Source organism: Belonocnema kinseyi, chromosome 3 (genome assembly GCF_010883055.1).
Source record: "Belonocnema kinseyi isolate 2016_QV_RU_SX_M_011 chromosome 3, B_treatae_v1, whole genome shotgun sequence".
In the NCBI taxonomy this organism is placed as follows: domain Eukaryota; kingdom Metazoa; phylum Arthropoda; class Insecta; order Hymenoptera; family Cynipidae; genus Belonocnema; species Belonocnema kinseyi.
The window spans coordinates 2,202,886-2,207,871 of NC_046659.1; positions in this window are offsets into that span (position 1 = coordinate 2,202,886).

The following is a 4,986-nucleotide window of genomic DNA, read 5'->3' on the forward strand; positions in this document are numbered from 1 at the left end:
TCGTTCAGTTCGTATACTTGCTTATACTCAATACATTTTGGATATTTCCTCCTTTTATGGTCTATTATTCTATTGAGTCTATTTTGATAAAACTCGAAGCGTAAAATATTAGGAAAAATTTGACTTTTCGAAGCTTGGAAGAAATTAAAAAATATTTTATCAAGTTAAGCAAACCTGTTCACGTTAAAAAATATTGTTAATGTTTTTAAAACTTTTAATATTCTCAAATATCTTTTGAATTGATATTAGTTTATTCTAAGATTTTTTTAAATGCTGAAAAATTTCCTTCAAATGTTCCAGTTTCTTTCTTGACAATTTTAGAAACGTTTAAAATTATACTATTAAAAAAATATTCCTATTATTCTCTTAAAATTCATTTCTCAAAATAAAAAATCGTTAAAAAATGTTGACTTGATTTTAGCGAGCCTATCGTCCATTTACATTGAATGAAATACTTATGAAAGTTGAGTGGGGAGATATCGATTTCGAGGTACCGAGAGTAAGACTCTCTAATGATCGCTCATTAGATCGAGGTATTTTGGTCATCGCATTCGCATCCACGCCATATTCTTAGTACTTTCAGAGAATCGGAAACGGTATTGTAAAATCTATTTGTTTATTGAAGTGATGTGTGGAAAGTTCATTTGTTGATTTATTGTGGCATGTTCTACGATTAATTATTTTCCCACATCCCGAGCACAATCAATCTTGGAAATAAGCAAACTATTTTATTCTGAGACGCCATGGTAAATCACATCTTATATTTCGAATGGACCAAATTTTGACTTTATGATCCAAATTATCTTAGCTGCTACGATTTGTGTTATCCTTGCTGTCGCCTCTACTGTTTGGGAAGATTAATTAAAAGTCATTTAAGCATGAAGCCAAATATCGACTAGGTCATTTCTTGGTTCTCCATCACAAATCACTGCAAAGCGCTCGAAGCGCTACTTCTCATTGGTACAATGACCAATTTTGTTTTGATGTTCAGGGGGATAATTAACATCGGGTTAGGAATGTAATTAAAGATTTGATAGCCCTCGAAGTAAACCTTACCTAGATAAAAAGATGCGCTCACGGTGCCACACACGGTGCAGGCACGAGTGCGAATAAACTATTACGCGTGCCACGCAGGTCACCAAAGAGATGTGTTCGCTTATGCGTGACATATGTATCACACCTCGTACGAGTCGCACGCGTGCCGATGAGGTGCATCCCTTCCAAATTTTTATTCTGTTTTGTGGAGTTTAAATTTGAACTTTAGACTTTTCAAGCAAATTCCAAAACTTGTTATATTAATCTTATAGGGTTTTCAAAAATTGACATTGTTCTTCTCTTCACTTTACTTCATAACGGGTGTTTTTCAACTTAAAATTTTGAGTTTAGTTTTTTTTAATGTTGTAAATGTTGTAGCGTTTGTTAATTTTCTGCTGTGATTATTTTTTGAAATATACTTGAATAAATATTAGTCTCAAATTTGACTAGATCGAATAGATTTAAAATATTCAGATTTTATCTTCAAAACCAGTAAACGACATACGTATCTCTCAGTGAGCGACACCCAACAGAACGAAGTTCTTAGGGAATTATACATATTTTTTTATGGATGGCCATGTTGCGATGATTACTATTTGCTTTCTACATTCCTAGGACATCTTCTTCTGAGAATCTTTACTATTCAATATCTTTTTAATTGATTTTGGATTTCCGAACCTCAAAAATCAATTACCGACACCCCAGAATGAATTTGACAAATTCGTGAACTGAAGAAATGAACATAACCACACGATATCGAAGATATTTCTTTTCGCGAAAAATTTCGTCTTTTCTTTTAAAAGCACCCATAATTGTACAAAATGATGTTTATTAATGTCTAATGCAACTAAACTGCATAATATTTTTACAAATAAACTTTGCAAATAACTTTATCATACTATAACACACCAATATCTTTAACAGGTATTATAGAGTTCAATACAATTTTCTACTGCAAAAGCATGACTCTTACATCACAACTTGACGCTCACATTACCTGCCTAACGGCAAGGTCGGCAGCGATGTTTAGTGAAACGTGAAGTTTGAAATTTGCGCATGTACAATGCACAGGTACAAATATCATTTGAAATAAGATAAATACATAATTTATTTTAAATAAAATATAATAATTTGATTTAACTGAATCGAATTTGCTCAATACAAAACATTATTGACATATTGTTTATATGTATTCAGTAAGGACTACGACGAAATAACATAAGTAAGGGCTGAATGAGCCTCATTTTGCACGCACGCACTAACACATCACTCAATTGCGGAATGCGCTTGCCATTTGCGTGCGATATGGGTCGCATCGTGCGAGTCGCATGCATGCTTGAAGCATGCGTCGCATGATTGTTATCTGGTTATTGATGAAATTTTATGCGATAAGAATCATGCAAAAAATAATTTGATTTTATTTGAAACGGGAAACGAGAATCAAACGACGAATAATGTGAATTTTCGGCCCCCTTGTGCTAATGAAATTGATGATATTCGGAAGGCTGATTTATTTGATGGTGTTGTGAGTTATGATCATTTGGATGTAATGAATTTCTTTAGTTCGAAATGTGTACCTTTCTCAGATTTAAAACATGATCTACAAGATCAAAAATGCATAAGCGTTTTTAACGACGGAATATCATCTATAGAGGATGCTTATGTTCATTTAGTATATGAGAAAGATTTAGATTAAAAAAGTTGTTAACAGATGCAATTGTTTAATGAATTAGAAATGAAGCATGAGTCATATGAAGAGAATTCTTTGAACGCTAGCAGCTATTCAGAGGGCGTTCGGTCGATTTCATCTCGATTTACAGGTGTGAGTGTTGCGGAAAGAGAGGCCTTTATAGCAAAGATGTCTAAATTCTAGAGGTTCTCCAAACCTAAGTCGTGTAGCGCGGAAACTTTTCAATACAAATTATATATAAAACCGCATAAAACAATAGTTAGAAGAAACTATCCGGTTCCATTGTAGTCATATCATGACTCACCGCCTTTGATAAATGAATTGATGCGAAATGTTATGGTGTAACGTATATGTCCACCATTGATCTGCCAACTGGTTATTGGCAGATATCGTTGCATGAGAGTAGTAGAAAATATACAGCTTTTTTGGATTATTCTAAATTGTTTCAATTCTGCTGACTGCCTTTTGTATTAACTACAGTGGATTCTGCGTTTATTCGTGCGCTCAGTTATGCTCTTGGTAATCAATTCTATCAAATTTTAACAGTTTATATCGATTATTTCTTGATTTCTATATAGCAATTAGTTTCTTTTTGTCAATAATTTCAAAGTTCAAGTGTTGTGAAAATAAATATATTCAAATCAAAGGAACACAAAGATACATAAATAAATCGCGCAAATAGTTTTCATCACACATACAGGCACTTCCCACAGGAAAAATAAACGTTATACGACACTGACAAAAATGAGGACAAATCTTTAAAGTAAAATGATAAAATTCACACATTCATTAAAATTCAAGCAGAACTCACTCCGATAAAATTCTAGATTGGTAATAAAAGTACTTATCGCAGCTTCGAGCGCTTTGCCGTTGATTTGTGATAGAGAGCCAAAAGATGACCAAGTCGATATTTGGCTTGATACTTATTACTTAAGTGACTTTTAATTCATCTTTCCAAACAGTAGATGCAACAGCAAGGATAATAAAATCGCAGCAGCTGGGTGAATTTGGATCATATAATCAAAATTGTGTCCATGAGAAATAGAATATGTGATGTATCATGATGTCTCGGAATCGGAATAAAATAGTTTGCTGATTTCGAAAATTGATCAGGCTCGGTAGGTGGGAAAAGAAATTATCATAGAACACGCCCCACTAAATCAACAAAAAGAAGAAGAACCAAATTTTGTATAAATGTAAATCGACAAAATTACACTTTTCACACATCACTGCAATGAAAAAAATTGATTTTACAATGCCTTTTCCGATCCTCTTAAAGTACGGAAAGTATGGCGTGGATTCGAATACGATGAATAAAGGAAGACGATCAAAATATAAAGATTATGCATAAATAGAAGCATTTAATATCGGACCGCCAGTTACACCAAACACCCTCCCCCCACTCTTAATGCCATGAAACCTGCCTTACTGAAAATTTTATAAGAAGGACCATTTAGGGCTACTAAACTATTTGAAAGGATGCGCGTTATGTCCACCTGATTCTTCATGGTTATCAAGGAAAGTGCGCTTGCGCGATTGTCATTAATGAACTTGATAAAATTGAAATTTTTTCCTATACTGTGTTTTCAATGGATCTCGATATCATATTGCACACTTGAGAGAAACGAATTTTATATAAATAATTTGCTTTAAATCTTTCTATAAGCCTAATGTATGGATGTACTGGTATTTAATTTAAATTCAGTCTCTTAAAGGTAGGTCAGGAAAAATTGTTCAATACAGACGTACAATGCTTTTTGATATAAGGCGTCATGCTCGTTCCTTTCATCATCATAATTATTTTGAAAATAAGAACGGACTACGGATGCTATTAATAAGAGTTTTTGTTTAAGATTCTTCCAGATTATGATTTAGTAAATTGTACACTGTATTTTTGTTTCAAGCGTGAGAACGCTATGTGACTGATGTATTTTTTATTATTGATAACAGTGAAATGTTTATGTTTTTAACTTTAAGATATTATATGCGAAACTTTTGTTTTTTAAGTTTGCAGGTGTTTAATTTCAGGATAATACATTGCTTCCTCTATTAAAGATAAAATTAATTCAAAAATATTTTTGTCAAGGAGTATGTAGTCAGAAAAAAACTTCTCAATACAGTTGTACAATGTTGAAGGCTTGCAAGATAAAACAAAATGTCTTTTATATAAAGTGTCATGTTCATTCTTTTCAGCATCTTAATTATTTTGAAACTTAAGAATGGTCCACGGATGTTATTAATAAGAGTTTTATTTAATATTT